General features: G+C 46.5%; 1 non-coding gene across 1 annotated transcript; it reads left to right on the plus strand.

Moving 5' to 3' along the window:
* Nucleotides 1-2,102: 2,102 nt before the first annotated feature.
* TRNAS-GGA (transfer RNA serine (anticodon GGA)) lies at nt 2,103-2,177 on the plus strand. Its single transcript has one exon. It is a non-coding gene; the product is annotated as a tRNA-Ser (tRNA).
* Nucleotides 2,178-15,715: the final 13,538 nt, after the last annotated feature.

The following is a 15,715-nucleotide window of genomic DNA, read 5'->3' on the forward strand; positions in this document are numbered from 1 at the left end:
GAAAAATTCGTCCCGGTCCGGGACTCGAACCCGGGACCACCGCCTTTCCGGGGCAGCCGCTCTACCATCTGAGCTAACCAGGCGGCTAGCAGATGGTAGGGCGAAGTCGAATTTGTCGACAACACGAAGCAAAGGCAAGAGTTTGACGTAGTAGTTCTGCGGAAACCCGCAAGGTGGAGAGAAGCAATGAATAAAGGGAGAATGAGACATCCACCCGTTTTGTAGCAATTGCTACAAAGGAAACCCATACGGGTTCCTCGAAAGAAAAGCCTCATAGTTGAAGAAAAATTCGTCCTGGTCCGGGACTCGAACCCGGGACCACCGCCTTTCCGGGGCAGCCGCTCTACCATCTGAGCTAACCAGGCGGCTAGCAGATGGTAGGGCGAAGTCGAATTTGTCGACAACACGAAGCAAAGGCAAGAGTTTGACGTAGTAGTTCTGCGGAAACCCGCAAGGTGGAGAGAAGCAATGAATAAAGGGAAAATGAGACATCCACCCGTTTTGTAGCAATTGCTACAAAGGAAACCCATACGGGTTCCTCGAAAGAAAAGCCTCATAGTTGAAGAAAAATTCGTCCTGGTCCGGGACGAATTTCTCTCCACCTTGCGGGTTTCCGCAGAACTACTACGTCAAACTCTTGCCTTTGCTTCGTGTTGTCGACAAATTCGACTTCGCCCTACCATCTGCTAGCCGCCTGGTTAGCTCAGATGGTAGAGCGGCTGCCCCGGAAAGGCGGTGGTCCCGGGTTCGAGTCCCGGACCAGGACGAATTTTTCTTCAACTATGAGGCTTTTCTTTCGAGGAACCCGTATGGGTTTCCTTTGTAGCAATTGCTACAAAACGGGTGGATGTCTCATTTTCCCTTTATTCATTGCTTCTCTCCACCTTGCGGGTTTCCGCAGAACTACTACGTCAAACTCTTGCCTTTGCTTCGTGTTGTCGACAAATTCGACTTCGCCCTACCATCTGCTAGCCGCCTGGTTAGCTCAGATGTTAGAGCGGCTGCCCCGGAAAGGCGGTGGTCCCGGGTTCGAGTCCCGGACCAGGACGAATTTTTCTTCAACTATGAGGCTTTTCTTTCGAGGAACCCGTATGGGTTTCCTTTGTAGCAATTGCTACAAAACGGGTGGATGTCTCATTTTCCCTTTATTCATTGCTTCTCTCCACCTTGCGGGTTTCCGCAGAACTGCTACGTCAAACTCTTGCCTTTGCTTCGTGTTGTCGACAAATTCGACTTCGCCCTACCATCTGCTAGCCGCCTGGTTAGCTCAGATGGTAGAGCGGCTGCCCCGGAAAGGCGGTGGTCCCGGGTTCGAGTCCCGGACCAGGACGAATTTTTCTTCAACTATGAGGCTTTTCTTTCGAGGAACCCGTATGGGTTTCCTTTGTAGCAATTGCTACAAAACGGGTGGATGTCTCATTTTCCCTTTATTCATTGCTTCTCTCCACCTTGCGGGTTTCCGCAGAACTACTACGTCAAACTCTTGCCTTTGCTTCGTGTTGTCGACAAATTCGACTTCGCCCTACCATCTGCTATCCGCCTGGTTAGCTCAGATGGTAGAGCGGCTGCCCCGGAAAGGCGGTGGTCCCGGGTTCGAGTCCCGGACCAGGACGAATTTTTCTTCAACTATGAGGCTTTTCTTTCGAGGAACCCGTATGGGTTTCCTTTGTAGCAATTGCTACAAAACGGGTGGATGTCTCATTTTCCCTTTATTCATTGCTTCTCTCCACCTTGCGGGTTTCCGCAGAACTACTACGTCAAACTCTTGCCTTTGCTTCGTGTTGTCGACAAATTCGACTTCGCCCTACCATCTGCTAGCCGCCTGGTTAGCTCAGATGGTAGAGCGGCTGCCCCGGAAAGGCGGTGGTCCCGGGTTCGAGTCCCGGACCAGGACGAATTTTTCTTCAACTATGAGGCTTTTCTTTCGAGGAACCCGTATGGGTTTCCTTTGTAGCAATTGCTACAAAACGGGTGGATGTCTCATTTTCCCTTTATTCATTGCTTCTCTCCACCTTGCGGGTTTCCGCAGAACTACTACGTCAAACTCTTGCCTTTGCTTCGTGTTGTCGACAAATTCGACTTCGCCCTACCATCTGCTAGCCGCCTGGTTAGCTCAGATGGTAGAGCGGCTGCCCCGGAAAGGCGGTGGTCCCGGGTTCGAGTCCCGGACCAGGGCGAATTTTTCTTCAACTATGAGGCTTTTCTTTCGAGGAACCCGTATGGGTTTCCTTTGTAGCAATTGCTACAAAACGGGTGGATGTCTCATTTTCCCTTTATTCATTGCTTCTCTCCACCTTGTGGGTTTCCGCAGAACTACTACGTCAAACTCTTGCCTTTGCTTCGTGTTGTCGACAAATTCGACTTCGCCCTACCATCTGCTAGCCGCCTGGTTAGCTCAGATGGTAGAGCGGCTGCCCCGGAAAGGCGGTGGTCCCGGGTTCGAGTCCCGGACCAGGACGAATTTTTCTTCAACTATGAGGCTTTTCTTTCGAGGAACCCGTATGGGTTTCCTTTGTAGCAATTGCTACAAAACGGGTGGATGTCTCATTTTCACTTTATTCATTGCTTCTCTCCACCTTGCGGGTTTCCGCAGAACTACTACGTCAAACTCTTGCCTTTGCTTCGTGTTGTCGACAAATTCGACTTCGCCCTACCATCTGCTAGCCGCCTGGTTAGCTCAGATGGTAGAGCGGCTGCCCCGGAAAGGCGGTGGTCCCGGGTTCGAGTCCCGGACCAGGACGAATTTTTCTTCAACTATGAGGCTTTTCTTTCGAGGAACCCGTATGGGTTTCCTTTGTAGCAATTGCTACAAAACGGGTGGATGTCTCATTTTCCCTTTATTCATTGCTTCTCTCCACCTTGCGGGTTTCCGCAGAACTACTACGTCAAACTCTTGCCTTTGCTTCGTGTTGTCGACAAATTCGACTTCGCCCTACCATCTGCTAGCCGCCTGGTTAGCTCAGATGGTAGAGCGGCTGCCCCGGAAAGGCGGTGGTCCCGGGTTCGAGTCCCGGACCAGGACGAATTTTTCTTCAACTATGAGGCTTTTCTTTCGAGGAACCCGTATGGGTTTCCTTTGTAGCAATTGCTACAAAACGGGTGGATGTCTCATTTTCCCTTTATTCATTGCTTCTCTCCACCTTGCGGGTTTCCGCAGAACTACTACGTCAAACTCTTGCCTTTGCTTCGTGTTGTCGACAAATTCGACTTCGCCCTACCATCTGCTAGCCGCCTGGTTAGCTCAGATGGTAGAGCGGCTGCCCCGGAAAGGCGGTGGTCCCGGGTTCGAGTCCCGGACCAGGACGAATTTTTCTTCAACTATGAGGCTTTTCTTTCGAGGAACCCGTATGGGTTTCCTTTGTAGCAATTGCTACAAAACGGGTGGATGTCTCATTTTCCCTTTATTCAAGCCGTATCTTGGTAACTGGCCGCTGGTAGCAAAGAACCACCGCACTGAAGTAACACTTTGCAGACTTAGAATAGGACACACATACAGTACACACGCATACCTCTTGTCAGGTGGTGATCCACCCACGTGTGATAAATGTGGTGAGCCACTTACCGTGGTTCACATCCTGATGCAATGCAGAGAATTTGATGCAAATAGGAAAAAGTATTTCCCATTACCTCACCGGCAACAAATTCCACTTCATCCCCAAATGATTATAGGTATGGAACCTCTCTTTAAACATCAATCTCTGTTTCAATTTTTAAAAGCTGTACATAGTTTTCATATTATAGCCCCAGGAAATCCGTAGCACAGCCTCTTAACAGAGGTTTCTGCTCCGGTAGATGCATTAAAAGAAAGCACCTGCCTCCCAGCCTTTGGGCTCAAAGGCTTTAAGGAGACATATGTGCTATTTCCATATCCATGAATTTTAGCCCCATGATCACTTGTCATTCGTAATATACCCACAGACCACTCCACGTATAACTGTCATAATTTTATACCTATATATCGTTTTATGCTTCTACGATAGCGATTAATTTTAGGCCACTTTACAGCCATGTTACACCCCATCATCGTGACTCACCAATCAGCGCTTAACACATCATTATCAGTCATGGCGCTCTTTGGCCACACCTGGCCCTTGCGCCACTAAACAACACACATCCATCCAAATTTTCCCCAAATACCATGTAATACATAGCCAGCATGAAACCAAGACAGTTCGCACAATATCCCCATTTGTGGTCACAAAATGTCTGACTGAAGCAATCGGCTCTGGTTACAAAGTAACTAAGATGGGAAGCGGCGACCTTCTTCTCGAAGTGCGTGACAAGCTCCAATACAGCAAACTGACCAAACTTGTTGCGTTCGGTGACATTCCAGTCTCTGTGGGCCCCCACCGGTCAATGAACACTGTACGTGGCGTCATTTCTGATGACGACCTCCTTGAACTTAGTGAGGGCGAACTGTTGGAAGGATGGCAAGAACAAAACGTGGTAAAGGTGCAACGAATTAAGTTAAGGCGTGACGACAAGGAAATTCCAACAAAGCATCTGATAATAACATTTGGAACAAGTGAACTACCTGATTCATTAGAGACGGGATATTGCAAACTACGCATACGACCGTACATTCCCAATCCGCGCCGATGCTTCAAGTGTCAGCGTTTTGGGCATGGGTCTCAGAGCTGCCGAGGGCGTGCTACTTGTGCAAAATGTGCATCTAAAGACCACACATCGGACACCTGTTCTTCCACAACCCACTGCGCTAACTGTGACGGAGACCACCCCGCCTATTCATGATCGTGCCCGTCATGGAAGAAAGAAAAACAAATAATCGAACTGAAGGTCAAACTAAACATTTCTTTTCCAGAAGCGTGCAAGCGTTTTTCTGTACACAACCAATCGAATCCGTCCTACAGTGATGCGACGCGCCGGGGGGCAGTGCCACATCCTCTGGCGGCCGCGCAAGTCACACGGCGTGTGACGGCGGTTACGCCATCAGCCCCCCCTGGCGGGAGCAGCCACTGCTGTTCCGCCTCCTACCACGAAGGGCCAGCAGACCTCCGAGCCTGCCGGTCCCAGGGCCACTGCTCGTGCAGATAGGCCCGAAAAACTCCCGAGAGTGCCCGCTGAGCGGGCTTCATCCAGCGCCTCTGACGAGGCGATGGATGTAACAAAAACTTCTCCGGCGTCTCAGACGCCGAAGGAACGGCGTTGCTCCCTGGAGCGCGCCCACAAAAAAGAAATACCCCGCATCAAGGGGCCTGGAAAGGTTCCTTGAGCCAACCTAATATCTCTTGACACACACCATAAAACACTTCCAATATGGACACACAGATAATGCATTGGAATGTGAGAGGTTTAATACACAATCTTGATGATATTAAGGAACTCCTTCGCAAGTTTAACCCAAGGGTGCTGTGTGTGCAAGAGACACACCTCAAACCTTCACATACCAACTTTCTGATACAATATGCCATTTACCGCAAAGATCGCAGTGACGCTCTCGCCTCGTCAGGCGGTGTTGCTATTATAGTTGATAAGGGTATCGCCTGCCAACATATACATCTGCAAACACCCCTTGAGGCAGTGGCGATCAGAGTCGTGCTATTTGATAATGTAGTAACCGTTAGCTCTTTGTATATCCCTCCATGCCACCAACTTTCTACAACAGAATTCCAGAGTTTTATCGAAGAACTCCCCGAACCTTACATTGTGGTAGGTGATTTAAACGCACACAACACCCTCTGGGGAGATTCTCGTTGTGATGCAAGAGGGCGTTTATTAGAAAAGTTCCTTTTATCTTCCAATGCATGCATATTGAACAAGAAAGAACCTACATTCTACAGCGTGGCAAATAAAACATTCTCATCTATTGACTTAAGCATAACATCAAGTACACTAGTGCCATATCTGGAGTGGAACGTGATCAAAAATCCATATGGTAGTGACCATTTCCCAATTCTCTTAAAATTAACACAAGGCGATAAGTGTTCCCCACATCTGCCACGTTGGAAGGTCGAATGTGCTGACTGGAAACGATACAGAGAGCTGACGCATTTGACCTGGGATGACATCTGTACCCTCTCAATCGATAATAGAGTATCATATTTGACGGCATTTATAACTGATGCTGCATCAGTATGTATCCCTCAAACGAATGGATCACCCTCTAAACGGCGTATTCCTTGGTGGAATGAGCAGTGTAAGGAAGCCCGCAAAAATAATAATAATATTTGGGGCTTTACGTGCCAAAACCACTTTCTGATTATGAGGCACGCCGTAGTGGAGGACTCCGGAAATTTTGACCACCTGGGGTTCTTTAACGTGCACCTAAATCTAAGCACAGGGGTGTTTTCGCATTTCGCCCCCATCGAAATGCGGCCGCCGTGGCCGGGATTCGATCCCGCGACCTCGTGTTCAGCAGCCCAACACCATAGCCACTGAGCAACCGCGGCGGGTTCCCCGCAAAAATCAAAATAAGGCTTGGGGTCGCCTTCGCGACTGCCCAACTACCGAGAACTTGATCAGCTTTAAGAAAATAAAATCAGAAGGTAGAAGAACGCGCCGCCTTGCCAAAAGGGAAAGCTGGCAAAAATACATCTCTAGTATTAATTCTTATACAGACGAGGGAAAAGCCTGGAACAGGGTAAACAAAATAAAAGGCCGCGAAACTCATCCTCTACCATTGGTAAATACACAAGGAGACACACTCATTGACCAAGCCGACTGTGTAGGGGTACATTTTGAAAGGATTTCTAGCTCATCCCACTATTCACACACATTTCTGAGATACCGGCAACAAGCGGAACGACTGCCTCTGGGTCGGAAAGGAAATAGCAACCAACCTTACAACCCCCCATTTAGCATGGCGGAATTTCAGGCTGCGCTGAATGGCTGTAACAAGTCTGCTCCAGGAAGTGACAGAATATTGTATATAATGATCAAACACCTACACCCTGAAACCCACAAAACACTGCTGTCACTCTTCAACTCTGTGTTCTGCGCTGGTTACATTCAATCCGCCTGGAAGGAAGCAATAATTATTCCAATACTAAAAGACGGCAAGGACCCAACTTCAGTCAACAGCTATAGGCCTATAGCGTTGACAAGTTGCCTATGTAAACTCTTTGAAAAAATGGTTAACCGGCGTCTCCTTCATTTTCTTGAAAGTAACAAACTATTAGATCCCCTACAGTGTGGTTTCAGGGAAGGTAGATCCACAACTGATCACCTTGTCCGCATCGAGACGAATATTCGCGATGCTTTTGTGCACAAGCAGTTCTTTTTGTCAGTATTTATTGACATGGAGAAGGCTTACGACACCACGTGGCGGTTCGGAATTCTCCGTGACCTGGCCGAAATGGGAGTCCGAGGTAATTTGCTGAATGTCATCCAGAGTTACCTGTCTAACCGCACGTTCCGCGTCAGAGTTGGTAATGTGCTATCTCGTCTATTTACATAGGAAACAGGTGTACCACAAGGTGGCGTGCTTAGCTGCACTCTATTCGTTATAAAAATGAACTCACTCTACACTATCATACCACGTACAATGTTTTATTCTGTGTATGTAGATGACGTACAAATAGGTTTTAAATCATGCAGTCTTTCCATCTGTGAGCGACATGTACAGCTTGGGCTAAACAAATTGTCAATGTGGGCTGACGAGAATGGGTTTAAATTAAACCCGCAAAAAAGTACGTGTGTTCTCTTCTCGAACAAGAGAGGTATATTTCCTGAACCCGCTATTTACCTGAATGGACAACAGCTCCCAGTGAGCCATGAACATAAATTTTTGGGCCTCATATTAAACACTAAATTAACATTTATCCCCCACCTGAAATATCTGAAGGCGAAGTGCATGAAGACAATGAACCTTCTGAAGCTCTTGTCCCGTACATCCTGGGGAAGTGGCAGAAGATGCCTTTTGAGCATATATAAAAGTTTGATAAGGTCACGCCTTGACTATGGTGCTATAGTGTATAACTCTGCTACGCCTAGTGCCTTGAAGATGTTAGATTCGATTCACCACTTGGGTATCCGTCTTGCTACAGGTGCCTTCAGGACTAGTCCTGTAGAGAGCCTGTACGTTGAATCCAACGAATGGTCTCTTCATCTACAAAGGGCATATTTATCTTTTTCATACGCCTTGAAAGTTAAATCAGATATTCAGCATCCATGTCATTTTGCAATTAGCGACTTGTCCACTGCCAGGCTATTCCGTAACCGCCCAGCCATCAGGCCTCCTCTATCCCTCCGAGTGGAAGCACTGTCAGAAGAAACAGGCGTCCCTTTTCTAGAAAATATCGCAATGGCTCCTACTCGGTTCCCACCGCCTTGGGAGTGGCAAACTATCCAATGTGACATATCTTTCTTAGAAATATCGAAACGAGCGCCTGAGGCTCACATACAATCACATTTCCTTGAACTACAAGAGAAGTATTCCTGTGCTGAATTTTACACGGATGCTTCGAAATCTGCTGATGGTGTTGCTTACGCAGCTCTTGGTCCATCATTTTCAATATCTGGTACACTAAACCCATACACAAGCATCTTTACAGCGGAAGCATACGCTATACTCTCGGCTATTAAACACATCAGGCTCACAAACATCGCTAAGGCTGTTCTCTTCACAGACTCATTAAGTGTCGTGAAAGCACTAATTAGTTTACAAAAACATAAGAATTCCGTTTTGAATGAGCTGTATAACTTATTGTGCACCCTATATATGCGCAATCAAGTGATTGTCATATGCTGGGTACCCGGTCACAAAGGTATAAAAGGGAACGAAGTAGCTGACGAAAGCGCTACATCAGTAACCTTTAGCGACAGAGATAGAAATATTCCCATCCCTACTACAGACCTAAAGCCTTTTCTACGCCGTAAATTAAGGAATTATTGGCAAGACAAGTGGGATACACAAGTAATGAATAAGCTTTACATAATAAAACCAAAACTGGGGAACTGGATAAGTGGGAAAACAGCACGTTACAAGGAAGTACTTCTTTGCCGTTTAAGGATAGGCCACACATACGGTACCCACTCTCATCTCTTGACTGGGGGCGATCCTCCAACTTGTGTTAAGTGCGGCAATAGTCTCACAGTCCTCCATGTTCTTATTCAGGGCTCTGCAATAGAAACAGACAGGAAAAAGTTTTTCCCTGCTGCATATCGCGAGAATTTACCCCTTCACCCTGCATTTTTTCTTAGCGATGAACCACTTTTTAATCTGCAAACAGTCTTAGAGTTTTTAGCCGAAACGGACACCCTGAAAATCATCTGGCCAGACAACTTTTAGCACACGACTAACCGCCCTGCATTCAAGGGCTCTCTTGAAACTCTCTCGTCAGTGTTAAGTTTTATTGCATCATGTTTTAACGAAAGTCCATTGCCATAGCCCATATCACACCCTAGTCATCGTCATTATTTTAGCACCTATGTATTCTACTCCACTTACAGCGGAAGTTTTTAGGCCCTTTTACAGCCATATCTTACCATCGTCTTACCATCATACCATCTTACCATATCTTACCATCATCTTACACATCGTCAACATTACCACCTGTCATGGCGCTCTTTGGCCAAACCTGGCCCTTGCGCCACTAAACACCACACACCATCATCAGCACAGGCCTCCAGGCTCTTGTGTTTCAAGGGCTCTGGCGAGGCAGTAGTGCTCCAGGTAATTTTAACATCTCACATATCTTTTATAATGCATCATTCTCTCACGATGGATTTTATTGCACATAGAACATGTCATTATCATCGACATAATTTTATAACAGATAGATTTTACGCAATCTAGAGCGACTATTTTTAAGGCCCCTTTACAGCCACGTCTCATGAACCTCACTCAACTTATAACTACACTGCGAATTCATCAACACTGGCTTGGCGCTCTTTGGCCATACCTGGCCCTTGCGCCAATAACAACCAAACATTCATTCATTCATAATAAATTGTGTGGTGTCAGCTGGCGTCTCACAAACTAGTGGTAGAATATCTGATGTTTGTGCACCGCTGAGGTGTCTTATGTATCGCGCGTGTGGGCTTGGTGGAAAATGTTCCTTCAGGCATCTTTACTGACAGTCTCCTAGGACTGCTACATGGGAAAAGGATAACAAGGGGCACTTACCCTGTTCCGTCATCGTCAGCTGGCATAGAAGTCCAAAAACAAGAAAGCGCCTGACAGATGGAATAGCACACTCTGGTATAAAGTTCGTAAACAGGGATAAGGTCTGGATAGGGATAAGGATAAGGTCTGGACACAACAATATACATTGACAATGGTGAGCTAAAGACAACGCTGTATAGGAAACCTTTCGACAAACAACAGTACCTATAATATACCAGCCACCATCCCAGACATTGCAAACAAGGCATCTTTAAAGGCCAAGCCACACGACTTCGTCGCATTTGCGTTGAAATCCAAGACTACATAGATAGACTCGATCACCTTAAAGAAACCCTATCACACAGGAACCACCCAAACAGTGACCTTCAAACAGCCTACATCTCTGCAACCAAACTTGATCGAGCCGAGGTCTTCAAGCCCCGCCCAAGGATCACACGAACAACAACGCCTCTTCTTACTACTAAATTCTCAAACGCACTCCCAAACGTGAATAACATCCTTAGTAAATACTACCCAATTCTCACCAGCAACCAGAAACTTAAGAAGATTTTTCCCGACCCTCCCAAAGTAGCCTACAGACACAACACTAATTTTAAAGATGTTCTTGTGCACGCCAAACAACAGACAAAGAGGAAGTTGGGAACCAATCCCTGTGGTCGCCCCAGGTGCGCTACATGCAAACATATTCAATCTACTACTACAGTAGAAAGTACAGCGTCGAATTACGCACACATGGTAACATCGGCTTGCCCCTGCACATCAAGCAACGTATTCTACTGTCCAGTATGCGCCACTTGTAGCAAACAATACATAGGTGAGACTGGACAACAAATGAATACAAGAATCAACGGTCACCGCGCGGACACAAAACACAATTTACCCAAAGCAGTTGCCAGTCACTTTAATGAACATGGTCATATATTTTACAAATCAAGGCTCTATATACTACAAACAAATTTCCGTTCCCCTCGCGAAAGGAAGTATACGGAACCATACCTCATACTACACCCGACAGGAATTAATTTGGCACGCGACAACATAGAATCTTTAAAAGCGGTAACTTAAATCTGAAATTCTCACATCAACCAAGACACAAAACACATTAGGCCACCATCATCATCATCATCAGCCTGGTTACGCCCACTGCAGGGCAAAGGCCTCTCCCATACTTCTCCAACAACCCCGGTCATGTACTAATTGCGGCCATGCCGTGCCTGCAAACTTCTTTATCTCATCCGCCCACCTAACTTTCTGCCGCCCCCTGCTACGCTTAGGCCACCAGTTAACCTTAATTCTTAACCTCACCTACTCTTCCATTTCGAACAAATTTTTCCTGCCTACTACTCAATTTAATGTACTCTTTCAGGTTTTTACGTCTATACCAACTGTACGACCCCCTTCTGCCATGTACACTTGCCCCCCCCCCCGCTTCTACGCGCGTCACCCTCCTGTTTGTTATTCTGGCTTCGGTCCCCCCTCCCCTTCTCTTTTCCCTTGCTTTCTCTTTTTTAAATCTATTTTTTTAAACCCCCTCACCAACACATTCCGAAGTCAATATGCCCTGTTCGGCGCCTCAACCCATAGTATCGCCATTTCTGGATGCCGCCGTAACGACACCTACGTTGAGCTACTGGGGCAATGCCCCTTGAAAGACCGTGCCTCTGCCTTTCAGTCACCCCACACATTGCACCGCAGACTCCTTGTCGCCATCTTAACTATTTCAAAATTACTCGACGTATGGCTGCTATGCTACTCAACTCACTCTTTCAATTCATGTTTTTTTTTCTGTGTGTGTGCGTGTTTTTTGTTTTTTTGTCTTTGGTGTTACTCGCGCACTGACCCCCTGACCGCTCCTTCTAATGCCACAAAAAAAGCCGCCAACGACTCCCCCTGAATGCTTCCCAACCTCTCGCATCCCCAACACGCTCCCTAGCCCCCGTCATTCCTAAATTTTGTTTTTCTCTTTCTTGTTCTTTTTCTCTCCCCCTTTTTTTGATCTTGGTGCCGCCCTGGCTGCCCCCCCCCTTTTTTGTTCCTTTCTCCCTTTTTTCCTGCTTTTGTTTCTTTTCTCTTCTCCCCGCGTGCCCACTTTCACGCTCTTGTCCCCTCGTCTTGGGAACGAAGCTCACAGACGTCGGACGGCAGCGCTTGTTTCCTCTGGTAGTCTCTCTCTTTAAAACCAGCCGCTAGCGACAACACCCGCACGTGACGTCACTGCATTAACCCTTTAAAACTAACACGCCGAGGAATGCTCACATCATCAACCAAGACACAAAACACATTAGGCCACCAGTTAACCTTAATTCTTAACCTCACCTACTCTTCCATTTCGAACAATTTTTTCCTGCCTACTACTCAATTTAATGTGCTCTTTCAGGTTTTTACATCTATACCAACCGTACGACCCCCTTCTGCCATGTACACTTGCCCCCACCCGCTTCTACGCGCGTCACCCTCCAGTTTGTTATTCCGGCTTCGGTCCCCCCTCCCCTTCTCTTTTCCCTTGCTTTCTCTTTTTTAAATCTATTTTTTTAAACCCCCTCACCAACACATTCCGAAGTCAATATGCCCTGTTCGGCGCCTCAACCCATAGTATCGCCATTTCTGGATGCCGCCGTAACGACACCTACGTTGAGCTACTGGGGCAATGCCCCTTGAAAGACCATGCCGCTGTCTTTCAGTCACCCCACACATTGCACCGCTGACTCCTTGTCGCCATCTTAACTATTTCAAAATTACTCGACGTATGGCTGCTATGCTACTCAAGTCACTCTTTCAATTCATGATTTTTTTTCTGTGTGTGTGCGTGTTTTTGGGGTTTTTTGTCTTTTGTGTTACTCGCGCACTGACCACCTGACCGGCCCTTCTAATGCCGCAAAAACATGCCGCCAACGACTCCCCCTGCATGCTTCCTAACCTCTCGCATCCCCAACACGCTCCCTAGCCCCCGTCTATCCTAAATTTTGTTTTTCTTTTTCTTGTTCTTTTTCTCTCCCCCTTTCTTTTCGATCTTGGTGCCGCCCTGGCTTCCCCCCCTTTTTTGTTCCTTTTTCCCTTTTTTCCTGCTTTTGTTTCTTTTCTGTTCTCCCCGCGTGCCCACTTTCACGCTCTTGTCCCCTCGTCTTGGGAACGAAGCTCACAGGCGTCGGACGGCAGCGCTTGTTTCCTCTGGTAGTCTCTCTCTTTAAAACCAGCCGCTAGCGACAACACCCGCACGTGACGTCACTGCATTAACCCTTTAAAACTAACACGCCGAGGAATGCTCACATCATCAACCAAGACACAAAACACATTAGGCCACCAGTTAACCTTAATTCTTAACCTCACCTACTCTTCCATTTCGAACAATTTTTTCCTACCTACTACTCAATTTAATGTGCTCTTTCAGGTTTTTACATCTATACCAACCGTACGACCCCCTTCTGCCATGTACACTTGCCCCCACCCGCTTCTACGCGCGTCACCCTCCAGTTTGTTATTCCGGCTTCGGTCCCCCCTCCCCTTCTCTTTACCCTTCCTTTCTTTTTTTTTAATCTATTTTTTGAAACCCCCTCACCAACACATTCCGAAGTCAATATGCCCTGTTCGGCGCCTCAACCCAGAGTATCGCCATTTCTGGATGCCGCCGTAACGACACCTACGTTGAGCTACTGGGGCAATGCCCCTTGAAAGACCATGCCGCTGTCTTTCAGTCACCCCACACATTGCACCGCTGACTCCTTGTCGCCATCTTAACTATTTCAAAATTACTCGACGTATGGCTGCTATGCTACTCAAGTCACTCTTTCAATTCATGATTTTTTTTCTGTGTGTGTGCGTGTTTTTGGGGTTTTTTGTCTTTTGTGTTACTCGCGCACTGACCACCTGACCGGCCCTTCTAATGCCGCAAAAACATGCCGCCAACGACTCCCCCTGCATGCTTCCTAACCTCTCGCATCCCCAACACGCTCCCTAGCCCCCGTCTATCCTAAATTTTGTTTTTCTTTTTCTTGTTCTTTTTCTCTCCCCCTTTCTTTTCGATCTTGGTGCCGCCCTGGCTTCCCCCCCTTTTTTGTTCCTTTTTCCCTTTTTTCCTGCTTTTGTTTCTTTTCTGTTCTCCCCGCGTGCCCACTTTCACGCTCTTGTCCCCTCGTCTTGGGAACGAAGCTCACAGGCGTCCGACGACAGCGCTTGTTTCCTCTGGTAGTCTATCTCTTTAAGAGGAAGCTTTAGCTCGGGCCCAACTCCGACGCGGCCTATTCAAATACATGTAAAACGCAAAAACGTTTTATGAGATAACCCCTGGACCGATTTTGATGAAATTTGTTGCATTTGAAAGAGAAAGGTAAATTCTAGTGCCTGTTGGAAGCGCAATTTCGATTTAGAACTTGAATTTTCTTAAAAAGACTTTCAAATATTTGACCGTTTGAAAAAAATAGAAGCACGAAGTTTACAAATTCATAGCTCTGCATCAAGAACAGATATCGCGGTTCTGTAAACGGCATCCATTATATCATTCAAAGCGGAAAAATTCAATATGATATTTTACATCTTACGTGAATTTGTTACGTTGGTTACAATGGTTTTGCAAAAGTTGTATTTCGCTATGAATAAATTTTTCTATATTCATGTGTAACATATCAATTTTGTCCGCATTAAACGTACTATTAGATGCAATTCACAGAATTGTATTATCATTCTTAGTGGTTGAGTTACAGAGTTGTAAACTTGATAGTTTCGTTTTCTGAAAATTTACGATTTTTGCCAATTTTTTAATAAAAAATTGACGACCTAACTCAAAAATTCGAAACCAACAGTCACTAGATTTTAGGCTTCTCTCTTAAATGCAACAAACCTCGTCAAATTTGGTGTAGTGGTTGCCGAGAAAAACGAATTCTCCTTTTACATGTATTTAAATAGGAGCACTCGAGCTAAAGCTTCCTCTTAAAACCAGCCGCCAGCGACAACACCCGCACGTGACGTCACTGCATTAACCCTTTAAAACTAACACGCCGAGGATGACGAGGCCGCCTTTGACGAAGATAGGTCCTCCTATCGATACGTTGGCCAGCCGTTCTGAGGCACCTTATCCCTGTTTACGAACTTTATACCACAGTGTGCTATTCCATCTGTCCGCCCCTTTCTTGTTTTTGGTCAGATATAGTGATATCTGGCATGCCTTCTTGTTCCTGGATACTTTCTGCGCAGAGGTCTGCGCTTTGAACTTCAGAAGGAACGGATAGAGAGTGAAAGAACTCGTTACATTTTTCAACAATTTCTGTGTGATCGGTTTTGATGTGGCCTCCGAAATCTATGTACTCAATGCACTGTTTGTTTATTGCCCAACTGGTGTTACGTGTTTGTAGAAAAATTTTCCCCCTTTTCTGTAACAGCCCGCAAGGGCTAACAGTGTTGGAAATAAAAAAAATAAAACATTAAATTCCTTGCTCAGATATAGGGATATCTGGCATGCCTTCCGGTTCATGGATACTTTCTGCGCAGAGATCAGCGCTTGGAACTTCAGAAGGCACGGATAGAGAATGAAAGATCTGGTTACGTTTTTCAGCAACTTCCGTGTGGTCGATTATGTTGTGGCCTCCAACATCTATGTACCGAATGCATTGTTTATTTATTGCGGAACTGGTGTAA

The sequence above is a fragment of the Dermacentor variabilis genome, unplaced genomic scaffold (assembly GCF_050947875.1).
Source record: "Dermacentor variabilis isolate Ectoservices unplaced genomic scaffold, ASM5094787v1 scaffold_13, whole genome shotgun sequence".
NCBI lineage: Eukaryota > Metazoa > Arthropoda > Arachnida > Ixodida > Ixodidae > Dermacentor > Dermacentor variabilis.